Source organism: Alexandromys fortis, unplaced genomic scaffold (assembly GCF_014885135.2).
Source record: "Alexandromys fortis isolate MF-2015 unplaced genomic scaffold, M_Fortis_MF-2015_v1.1 scaffold_12, whole genome shotgun sequence".
NCBI lineage: Eukaryota > Metazoa > Chordata > Mammalia > Rodentia > Cricetidae > Alexandromys > Alexandromys fortis.
The window spans coordinates 7176966-7189572 of record NW_026067937.1 but is presented as its reverse complement, the minus strand read 5'-3'; the positions used below and the strand labels follow the sequence as shown (position 1 = coordinate 7189572).

At 43.8% G+C, this 12607-nt stretch overlaps 1 pseudogene; it reads left to right on the top strand.

Annotated features, from left to right (window-relative positions):
- Window positions 1-8100: 8100 nt before the first annotated feature.
- On the top strand, window positions 8101-9014 carry LOC126504533 (40S ribosomal protein S2-like; annotated as a pseudogene).
- Window positions 9015-12607: the final 3593 nt, after the last annotated feature.

Here is a 12607-nt window from a genome sequence, read left to right as displayed (position 1 = left end):
TTTGATGTTGGCTGTTGGCTTATTGTCTTTATTGTGTTTAAGTATTTTCCTTGTGTCCCTTCTCTCTCCAAGACCTTTATCATGAAGGGATGTTGAATTTTGTTGAAAGTTTTTTCAGCATCTAATGAGATGACCATGTGTGATCCTGACTCTTAAACATCACTACAGCCATTTTTCCCCCTTGTTAAGAGGCTTAAGTTGGCCTAAAGCCTCAAACCTCCCACTTTAGCCTCCCCAGTCCTGGAAATTTCAGGTGGGTCTCACCACACATGGCTGAGGCAGAGCCCATCACCCCTGGCTCAGGGCAGCTTTTTAAATCACCAAATGTAATTTATTCAGAGCATAACCATCACAATTTTCTATAGTGTTTATAATAGCAAGCTTTTTGAGGGTTAAATGATAAAGCCATGGCAAAGAACATTAAGACTCTCTCTCTCTTCCTCTTTACTATCTGCCCCCCATATTTCCTTCACCCCCAAATGGAATTTTTCCATTTAAAGTAAACTAGCAAACCATCTCGTAAAACAAGGTTACATGGAAGCTGAGTTTGTCGACTCAGGCTTATGATTCCAGCACTTGGGAGAATGAGAGAGACAAGATTGCTACAAGGCCAGCCTAGGGCTACAGAATCCTGTTTGTTTTTGAGAATCCTATCTCAAAAACAACCCCCAAAATAAGAGCTTTGTTATTTTTGTTTGCTTGTTTTCTTTTCAATGAGATATTTGAGAAAATTCCAACATAAGAAGAGTCTTCCTTTCTTCTCCAGGGAAGAATCTTGCTTTATACATGGCTATTGGGAGCAGTTGAATGAAGGCTTCCTAGGTGTGCCACACCTCTCTGCTTCTGCCTTTCTGCCTTTCTGCCCTTGTGTTTGCAGTTCTCTCTCCTGACACATCTGCCTCATCTGCTCCCCAGATGCTGCCCAGCCCCGTGCTCCATGGTGCCTGCTATTGCGCTCAGTTCTCAGAAAGCTGCTAATGTGTTTTCACTTTTGTCCCATGACCTCCTCCAGGTCAAAGGATGGCGAGAGGTTAACCTAGTACCCTCAGCACCAATGATCATTCTTCTGTCTACCTCTTTCTATAACTCTGGAGTCTGCAGCATGCCTGACAGGGTCAGGATACCCTGAGATAACTATGGAGCCTGTTGACACTTCTGTCAGGACACCGGGTATAGACCGGAAGAATCCCAGGCAAGCTATCATGCAGTCATAGTACAGAGTGACAAGCAGAGGTGGCTTAGGTTGCTCATCTCTAAATACTCCTAGACCACATTTTGCCTTCACTGATCTAATGTGAAGGCAACTCCTGCTTATCCCTTCTTTCCTATCCCTATCCCCAATCTTACTCAACAAGACTGTGCAAAGTTTCTAAACCAGAATTCAAGTCTCATCCTTCACCTCACAAGCAGTTTAAGGATGATAAGAGCCCAGGAATCCTAATGCAGAGTAGGAAAACAGCGTGGGGGAGGGCCGAGAAGTGGCACGAATAGAACTCCTCTGAGGGATGAAGACTCAAAGGCGTCTTATATTTCACTCTGTAGAAAGAGTCCTAGTGACTCACAGCAAATGTTCAGGAACGAAAAGCTCTTTGAAGATTCCAAACAGATCTACTCTGACTTAATCCTGAAATCTATATCCACCCTAAGGCACCGTTAAGACGTGATGAGTGTAGGGCTGAATGGAGTCGGTGCATCACACGAGAAAGAAAAACCGCATCTGTTGGGAAGATGCCCATGAGAGCTAATATATGTAGGATTGTGCCAAGCACACAATAAACAATCATATAATGGAAGGTATTAACTTTATGCATATTAACTGAAGTTAAAAGAGCAACCATTGTATCCAACGAAACAATAATGCCAGAGGACAGAGAAGGAAAAAATGTGAGTTTTCATTATTGTTTTTTGTTTGTTTTGGAGTGGGGTCTCATGTAACCCATGATGGTTGTGACCTGACTATGTAGTCAAGAATGTCCTTAAACTTCGGATCTTTTTGACTCCTAAGTGTTTGGTTTATCTGGCACTGTGAACGAAGACCAGGATTTCACACATGCTTGTAAATACTACATTGACTGAGCAGATACCACACTGACCTAGCTTCATGCTCCATCCCACTTTTGATTTTTGGAATATGGCTCCATATAGTTCAGACTCGTCTCAAACTCATTATTTAGCTCGTGGCCACTGATCCTCCTACCTCCAACAATCAAGACCTGTGCCACCACACTTTCTTTTTAAGTTTTTCTTCCTTTCGTTCTTCGGTTTGGGTTTTATTTATTTATTTAGAGACAGAGTTAACAGTCCTGACTTTCCTGGAGCTTGCTTGCTTTATAGAATAGGCTAACTTTATTTTTTATTTATTTATTTATTAAAGATTTCTGCCTCCTCCCCGCCACCACCTCCCATTTCCCTCCCCCTCCTCCAATCAAGTCCCCCTCCCTCGTCATAGGCTAACTTTAAACTCACAGATCTGCCTTGCCTTCTAAGTGCTAGGATTAAAAGCTTGGGCCACCATTGCCTGGCTGGGGTTTTGTTATTTAATTTATTACTATTTTTTATTTTAAGATACTGGAGTTCTTGAGCTAGGATTGATGACACATATCCTTTAAGTTCAGCATTTGGGAGGCGAAATGTGAAGGACCAGCTTGAGCTACCCATTAAGTTTAAGACCAATACGAGCCACACGGCAGCCTATCTCAAGAACAAAAATAAGCAAACCTCCCAGAACAGCAAGTGAAAGCCTAAGAAACGAGAGCTCCCACCGAGCTTTTACCTCTATTAAAGTGGACATTCCGAGCAAGACTTCGATTTCACCGGCTCCACTGGAAATGTGTGGAGCCGGGGGCTTCCATTTTACCCATTTCTACGCCACACCGGCTTCCAAAGTCTCATGATTTAAAACAATAACGAGCAAGGTTTTCTCGGGGTCTTGTGAACCAACAGGACTCAGCTGAGCAGTCCTGCTCCCTGTGGTGTTGTCTGAGGCCACTCATGCAGCTACACGCAGCCGGATGCTCAGCTGGGAACACCCAAGATGCCGTCTCTCGCGTGCTTGGCAGCTGTTTGGCAGCCTCGGCTCTCTACTGCGTTCATTCTCGTTTTCTGGGTCTATTTTCCCTCTGCGCATCCCCTCCGGTAAGATAACCTCTTAATGTGGAATCTGGAATCCCAGAAAGCAAAAATGGAAGCTTCAAAGCTCCTTAAAGCCTAGGCCAGATGTCACGCATACTTCTCGCTATAGAAGTATGTCAAAGCGAGGAAAGGGCAGCCAAGAATCAAGAAGAGAAGAAAGCCTCTTCCAGAATCTGTTCAAAGTTACTCTGCGGAAGGGCACGCATGGTGGAGGGACTGGAACGAAGAGTTTTAGAAACAGTTACCACGTCCACATGTGGGAAGGTTCGTTTTCACTGTCAATTTGACTGGATTTAGCATCTTTAAACTTGAGGATGCAGACTTCTGGGTGATGGTATTTCCGGAGAAGATTGGCTGATGGAGGTGGGTGGGACTATCCTGTGGAGTGGGCCCTCAGATGGAATGAAATTAGGACAGGTGGAAGCTAAGTGGTAGGAGGCTTCCCATTAATCTACTTCCCAGTCTGCTGCCGTGTGCGCTGCCCTGTTCTGCCCTGGCCTCGCTAGCACGAGGAATCCAACGTTCTGAATCTGGGAGCTAAAACAAATCCTTCCTCCACTGAGTCATGAATGCAGGTACCACGTTCCAGTGACACAAGAGTAATTCATGCAGCGTGGCCATGTGACTCTAGTGGTCCACACTGTGCTTACATCCCTGGGGTTTGCTGTGAATCCTGCTATACTTTTCCCATAAGGTGCCTAGGAGGTCCAGGCCTTATGCACTTCCGTGTTTCTTTCTGCTCCAATAGACATTCTTTGCATACTATTTATCCAGACCCTCTTGGCCCCTTTGTGGTAACACAAATCCCCAACATCCCTCCAGATATGGCTGGTTGTAATCCCATTGCTGTCTCCCATTATTCCTTACAAACAAACAATGTAAGACTTCTGGGAAGCTTCTGGAAAAAAAATATACATATATATATATTTTTTCCTGAGCAAAAGGAAGGAGCATATAAGGAGAAAGCCTTCCCTCCATCCCTTCATCTCTCCCTCCCTCTATCTCTCCCTCTTTTGCATCTTACCAAGGGGAACAAGCTGTGGAAGACATCTTGGAATCTTGGAGGCAAAGCTAAGAGGTCACAGATGAGCATATCAATCCCTAAGCTTCAGATTTAACCAGCCCAGAACTTCCTGCCTCTGGATTTCTTGCTATGGGAGATACTAAGTCCTTCTACATAGGCAAGTCTGTTCCCTGCTGCCTTAAATACCCTTCCTGGTCTCTGTAAATCCTCATAGTTCTAGAGATGCTGCCTCGCTGCTGAACTCAGGAAGGATCGAATAACCCAGAGCTAAGCAGAGAGCAAGTGCGTTTGCCCGAACACAATGGTAGCTTCACAGATGGACCAGAGTCTCTGTCAGAGCCAACGAGGGGGCACTGTGACTCTCCTTGAATTTTTGGAAAGAGGAATTTGCTTGTTTCTTTGCTGACTCTAAAAGCCGAGGGAGATGCATTTAGGACTGCTGTGGCGCTCTTTGCTCCAGTGTGATACCACAAAGAGTTCATTCAGAGGAAGACAGGTCCAAGAGAGAAAAGAAAGCTGGGTATTGCCCAGTGTGGTGCTGGACCCCTCATTTGCACTAGGTATGAGGTGTGCTTGCACTTGGGAAGTGAAGGTGGGAAAATCGGAGATTAGAGTTCTCTCTCAGCAAGTGGAAAATTCAAGGCCAACCTAGGCTACCTGAAACCCTGTTTCAATCCCTTCTATCCACAAAAAACTGGCAACTGATAAGATCGCTTAACTCCTAAATTCAGCACGCCCTGGAGCCCTGGGGCACTGGGTTTGGAGCAGGTTGTTCAGACACCTTCTGTCACTTGCAAGGGCAGGCTCCGAGCTGAGGAGATTTATACACACGCTAAGCTACCACTTGGATTTTTACGGGTACTTTCTGAGATTTTATTCAGAATATCTATTACTCCTTTGAACTCATCCAGAACAATAGTTATCTTTGACATTTATAATTAGACAATGTCTTGTTAAGAGGCTTTGTAAATGATTCTAGGTTCAAATTCTAGCTCTGCTAATGATCTGTGACCTTGAATTTTTAAGTTCTAGGATCTTTTGCTTTGATGTGTTTAAAATCAGGGCTATGACGTTTGTGATTCACTGAGTGGAATCCTGAAGAAGTAGGCTCTAAAGCCAGTAAAGGAATACACTTGCCAGCCAGACCGAGAGCAAGCAGACAAACAGCAAAGAGCTGCTTTCTTCCATGTCTTTTACATAGGCTCCCGCCAGAAGATATGGTCCAGATTAATCATAGATCATTCCACCTCAAAAAGAATTAAAGTGGTGGCGCATGCCTTTAATCCCAGCACTCGGGAGGCAGAGGCAGGCGGATCTCTGTGAGTTTGAGACCAGCCTGGGGATCTCTGTGAGTTTGAGACCAGCCTGGTCTACAGAGCTAGTTCCAGGACAGGCTCCAAAGCCACAGAGAAACCCTGTCTCGAAAAACCAAACAAAAAAAAAAAAAACAAAAAAAAAACAAAAAAAACAATTAAAGTTGGTACTTTCTACATTAAATGATTTATTTAAGAAAAATCCCTCACAAATGTACCCAGCCTCTTGGATTTTAGTTAATTCCGTATGTTAACAGCAAGAATAGCCATCACAAGTCTACCCCTTGTCACCTTGGTACACAATCATATCTCCAATGTCATGGTTAATTTCCAAATGTAAGTAGTAACTAGGTCATGATTAAGTTTAACGTGATATAACTATCCCATGTACAATCACAAAAGCATTATATATTTAACCAGGTCACGATTATACCTAATATGACATAACTAGCCCTTGTACAAACACAAGCCCACTACAAATTTTAGATAAGTGGTAATGCCCCTTGAGGGATATTCTTTAAGTATCTTAAAACTTAAATATGATAACACTGATATTCTCTTGATGTTACATTATATGATGTAGTTTGAATAAAATGGACCCATAAGCCGATTGTGGTGGTACATGCCTTTAATTCCAGCACTTGGGAGGCAGAGGTGGGCAGATCCCTGTGAGTTGGAGGTCAATATGGTCTACAGAATAAGTTCCAGGGCAGTCAGAGAAACCCTGTTTTGCAAAACAAAACAAAAAGGGAGAGAGAAAGAAAAGAAGGAAGGAAGGAAGGAAGGAAGAAAAGAAGGAAGGAAGGAAGGAAGGAAGGGAAAGAAAGGAAGAAAGGAAGGAAGAGAGAGAGAGAAAGAAAGAAAGGAAGGAAGGAAGGAAGGAAGGAAGAAAGAAAGAAAGAAAGAAAGAAAGAAAGAAAGAAAGAAAGAGGTGTTGCCTTGGAGGCAAGCTTTGAGATCTTTATGCTCAAGCTACACCCGGGGTGGTGCACATTTCTGCTGCCTGCGGATCCAGATGTAGAACTCTCAGGTGCCTCACCAGTACCATGTCTACTTGCGTGCTGTCGTGTTTCCCACAGTGACGATGATGGAATAAACCTCTGAACTGTAAAGCAACTCCAATTAATGTTTTCCTTTATAAGAGTTACCCCTAAGTCAGGTAGTGGTGGCACACGCCTTTAATCCCAGTACTCTTAAGGCAGAGGCAGGTGGATCTCTGTGAGTTCAAGGCCACCTGGTCTAGAAGAGCTAGGTTCAGAACAGGCTCCTAAGCTACAGAGAAACCCTGTCAAAAAAAAATTGACTCTGTCAATGTGCCTCTTTACAACAATAGAAACCTTAACTCAGACATAGGAGAGAGGAAACAGAGCACACATATCTTTATAAACACATTCTTAACAAAATGCGACGGAAACATTTGTTTCTGCAACTGGTCAGGTGGCTTTACCTAGTGTTTGTGACTCACTTCCTCTATGGCCCATTCTGTATTTCCTCTACCATCAGCAAGCACCTCAGCAGGTCTTGGTTCTGTTCTTGGAGGAGAAACCCATACCTTCATCCGTGAAGGGTCTTTTTGCTCTTTGTAATCCATCCTGGATTGGGTTGTTGTCATTCCCATTGACTTTAATTACAGGACAAGGCAGCACTAAGAGATGCCCTAAAGGATCTTCTATTCCCCAGACATAATCTTTCTTCCCTCCCTTGTGGAAAAGGCAATCCAATTTCCCTTGGATATCTAGACCAGTCTCTCCTCCAAACACGTACTCCTTTCTTAGCCTGTTGACTTAAGGGCATCAGAAGCCCAAAGTAGCCAGGGGAAGTCTGAGCTTTCAGTTCAGTGAAATGTTAGTTGTGGCTCCTTGCAGGAGCATTTCCTCCTCAGGACCCAAAACTTCTAGCAAAACTTAAAGTGTCAGGAACAGGAAACAAAACTTTTTATTTTTTAATCCCTTGATTCCTGGGCCTGTGCATCCTGGCTATAGAGAAAAAAAAAACTGTACCATAGTAGACAGTGGTTCAAAGCATATATTGCCTTCTTGAAAATTCTGTTCCATCCCTCCAGGCTTCTTCCACCTAATCAGGGATGTCACTGTGTCTTCAAAAGACGATGCAATCTTTCTATCAGGCCAGCTGCTTCAGGATGATGGGGAACATGGTACGATCAATGAACTCCATGACCACAGGCCTGCTGCCACACGTGTCTGCCTGTGAAGCAATACTGTGTGGGGTGCCATGATGGTGGATAAGGCCTTCTGGAAGCCCACAGATATTGTTTTTGGCAGAAGTGTTGCATGCAGGGAAGGTAAATCCATAACCCGAGTAAGTATCTACTCTAGCAAGGACAAACAAAGCCTTGTCCTTTCCACATAGGAAGTGGTCTAATATAGTCAACCTGCCACCAGGTTGTTACCCCAGGGAGTGGGTTCAGTGTTGGTCTCTGCTGTTGGCAGAGGCAGAGGCTGGGTGTGATATGTTAAATGATAAAGAGAAATTAAGGTTGCAAACGGAAGGTTACTAATCAGCTGAACTGCTAATAAAGGGAAGCTTATCCTGGATTACCCAGTGGATCCAATGTAACCACAAGGGCACTCAAAAATTGAAGAAGGAGCTTCTTCTTCTGGAAAACACCACATGGCAGATGACACCAGTGCAGTGAGAGGGCCTGGAGGGCCTGGAGGACCCGGAGGACCCGGAGGACCGGGAGGACCTGGGTTGGAGTGGGGGCCAGGATTAGGAGGCCATGGCGGCTTCCGTGGAGGATTTGGCAGCCGTCTTAGGGGCCCAGGGCCATGGTCGAGGCCGTGGCCAAGGCGGAGGCCGCAGGGCAAAGCTGAAGACAAGGAGTGGATTCCCGTCACCAAGCTGGGCTGCCTGGTTAAGGACATGAAAATCAAGTCCCTAGAGGAGATCTACCTGTTTTCCCTGCCCATTAAGGAGTCTGAGATTATTGATTTTTTTTTCCTGGGAGCTTCCCTAAAGGATGAGGTTCTGAAGATCATGCCCATGCAGAAGCAGACTAAGGCAGGCCAGCAGACCAGGTTCAAGGCTTTTGTTGCTCTTGGGGACTACAATGGTCACGTAGGTCTGGGTGTTAAGTGCTCCAAGCCACTGTCATCTAAGGGGCCATCATCTTGGCCAAGCTTTCTATTGTCCCTGTGTGGAGAGGCTACTGGGGGAACAAGATTGGCAAGCCCCACACTGTTCCTTGCAAAGTGACAGGCCGCTGTGGTTCTGTGTTGGTGCATCTCATCCCTGCCCCCAGAGGCACTGGCATAGTCTCCACTCCTGTGCCTAAGAAGCTACTGATGATGGCTGGCATTGATGACTGCTACACATCAGCCAGGGGCTGCATTGCTACCCTGTACAACTTTGCCAAGGTCACCTTTGATGCCATCTCTAAGACCTACAGCTACCTGACCCCCGACCCCTGGAAAGAGACTGTGTTCACCAAGTCTCCTTATCAGGAATTCACTGACCATCTTGTGAAAACCCACACCAGAGTCTCTGTTCAGAGGACCCAGGCTCCAGCTGTGGCCACCACGTAGGGTTTTGTGCCCAGTACTATAAACACCTACGACTGGAAAAATAAAAGTGAATTGAGTCTGTTAAAAAAATGAAGAAGGAAATATAAAAGATAGAGTGATACAATGCAAGAAGGACTTAATATATCTTTCTCACCTTGATGATGAGGAAAGGGTACCATGATGGGACCAGGAAATGTAAGTAGTCTCAAAAGATGGCACCTTTATCTTTGGGGTAACTAACAACTGCCCATTGGACTTAATGTGCACTCAATAGGAGGGAGTTGGTGCCCAGTACTATAAACACCTACCACTGGAGATGTCATAGACATACAAGAGAACCTACTACTACTACCGTGTTCCTAAACCAATACAATTTCTAGTTATATCCTAAGAATCTATCCTTGCACCCACAGCTAACTGTAGCTCTCATGCCTCATCAAAGAAGCTTCTTTTTCTGCAGCAGAGTTGGAGCCAATTACACAGTTTAATGTCCAATCAAAATACAGCAAGTCAGTGATCATGGGGTGTTCCATCCTCAGTTGGTACATCTGCAGTCCAATCCCTACACCTAAGACGTAGGGGGAAATCCTGAAGGAATGGGTAGAAAGTTTGTAATAATCAGAAGACCAGGATACCTGTGATGTCTAAAGTTACAAAATAATCCCATCCTAGTTTAGAATTATGTATAATAAAGGGTTATTTATTTAGGGGTAGACTTACAGATCACAGTCCTAGATCACAGTAGTCTGTGTGAACAGGGAACATGAACCGAATCTAGCAGCTGGAAGCAAGAGAGTGAGCTTTACAGCTTCATTTACAGTATAAAAGATCATGCTCAAGAGGGCTGGTATCTTAAAGGCTATTGGCTGAAGAGCTCCCACAGCACCTCTCCCTTTTGTTTAAATAAGGGAGTTCCAAACCCAATACAAAACTATATACACTAGGAACAGATATCAAGTATAAGATTAGAATTATAGCTAGCATAAACAATATTAAGCAAGGAACATATGCTAAATATTTTAATAAACATTTTTATCCTAAGGAGTATAAGTCTTGCATTGGAAATGACTTGTCTAGATCATAAGAGGACAATGGTAACTATGACTATCTAATCTTCAACCCCATCGAAGGCCTGAGAAGGGACATAATATTACTTGAGTAGGCAGGAAGTACAATCAAGCAGCTTCCAAAATGTACAGTATATGATAGAGACAACTGGCTGCCTGAGCAAACACCCAAAGTATCATTTGCAATGTTGAAGCAACTAACTTTGGCTAAGGCCTAGAGTAACTGACAGACCATTTTTAGAGGCAGGAAAGTTTTCAGAACAGTCTTATCCTGTCCTGTCAAGGTTTGGCAGTCTTTTTTCTTTTTCTTTTTTTTTTAAATTTAATTTTTTCCTCGTCTAATTCTTTTATTTTTTAATTTATTTATTTATTAAAGATTTCTGCCTCTTCCCTGCCACCGCCTCCCATTTCCCTTCCCCTCCCCTGATCAAGTCCCCTTCCCTAGTCAGCCCAAAGAGCAATCAGGGTTCCCTGCCCTGTGGGAATTCCAAGATTTTTTCTTGTATCCTCCTTGTCTAGTATGGACATTGTGTACCTTGTCAGTGGTCAAGGCATGGTCAGTTCCTTGCCCAAAGGCCAGTTGTGCCAAGAAGAAAACAAACTCCAAGTGAAATGTCTTTGGTGCTCAACACTCTCTCAGGAATAGATTGGTGCTGCCAGGAGCAATCGTGTCTCATGTCAACAGAATCCTAAGTTATTTAAACACCATGTTCTACAGATTTTTGAAGTGGTTGAAGGTTACCTATCTATGCAGAATGCAATCTCTATTATATCTAATTAGTCTGGCTAAAAGTATAACAAACATGAATGACTATTGGTAATACTTAATACCTATATAACTTAATGATTAAGACTTCATATCAGAATATCAAACAATCTTTAAACAATTGGGTAGTAAAGGAGGACAATGACCTCAAAATGCTAACTATGTATAAATATTTTGATCAGAGGTATGCTCCCACAACATATGTGCAGCACTTAAAGAACAACACTAATAAAGGAGAAGAGGTCATGAATTTGAGAGGGAGTGGGGAAAGACAAGAGAGGAGTTGGGGTGGGAAGATGGAGAGGTGAAAATTATATAAATATAGTACTTATGTTTGAAATTCTCAAAAATTAAAATACAAAAAAAGAAGACAGAAAAGCCAAGAAAGCAAATTCTTACTTGGACCCTCAAGAAAGACAGATAGCTAAGTTTATTGACATCCTGAGCTCAGCCAATGATGCCTAAGGCCAGACACCTTCATTGAGTCTCCCTGTGGCTTGATACCAGGGTTGTAGTCATGTAACAGACATGACCCTACACCCACAGGGTTTATAAGATGGCTGTTCTGTGGTAACTAGCTCTTTGTGAAAGCCTGTTGGTCAATGACCATGGTGCTACCAAGAGTTAGAAGGTGCAAGTCAGGACAGCAATCCAGCAGGAGTGTGCAGAGAACTATGAAGAGAGAAAATTGCATAGCATCACTCTGTCTGTTACAGATTGCATGTTTATGTGCCAGCTAAAACTGTCATACATCAAACTCTTAGCCATCAATGGGATAGTATTAGGAGATGGAAACTTTGGCAGTAAGTAGGTGGTGCAGATGGAAGCCTCATGAATGGGATTAGCCACCTTGTAAGAAGAGAGATTCGTGAGCTTGCTATAATAAAACACTACATGAATATAGCCACCTGCCAAGCAGGAAGCAGACCCTTAACCAGTAAATGGATCTGTGAGTACCTTGCTCTTGGGATGCCCAGCCTCTAGCTATGGAGCTATGGGAAACTTCATTAACAACCCGCTTGCTATCAGTTGGGCTTGCCTACAATTTTACTTTCTTCTGCTTTATCCCAAGCAGTCTTTAAAAGGTCTCCAGTATGTGTCCTTTGAAAAATTCCTTTGGACATTTTATATTGTTCAAAATATTATATTAGGAAATATCCCCATAAACTTAAATAATGAAACATTCATTTATTATGCGTTGGATACTGTGCTAAGTCAGACTCCTGTCAGCCATATGAATTATGTTTCTGTCTTGTCTGTTATAGGCAATGCAGTTGAGGCTCAGAGCAGTTTCGTTACTTGGGCTGAGAGACGACTTGTTGTTAAAGTGCTTGCCATACAAACACAAAGATCCCACCACCACTTAATATGCTTCATGTACGAGCTCTTGCCTATGATCCCAGCTCCAGAGAGCAAACGACAGGAGGATCCTTGGGTCTTGATGGCCAGCTGCTCTAGCCAACTCAGTGAACTAGCTCTATATTCAGTAAGGGGTCTGTCTTTTAAACTAAGATGGAAGAGTCTCAGGGTAAACATTTGCTCTGCTGCCCAAGCCTGATGCCCTAAGTCCAGTCCCGAGCATCCATGGTAGAAGGACAGTACAGACTCTTAAGAGTTGTCCTTTGGTCCAGGCGGTGGTGGCGCACGCCTTTAATCCCAGCACTCGGGAGGCAGAGGCAGGCGGATCTCTGTGAGTTCGAGACCAGCCTGGTCTACAAGAGCTAGTTCCAGGACAGGCTCCAAAACCACAGAGAAACCCTGTCTCGAAAAACCAAAAAAAA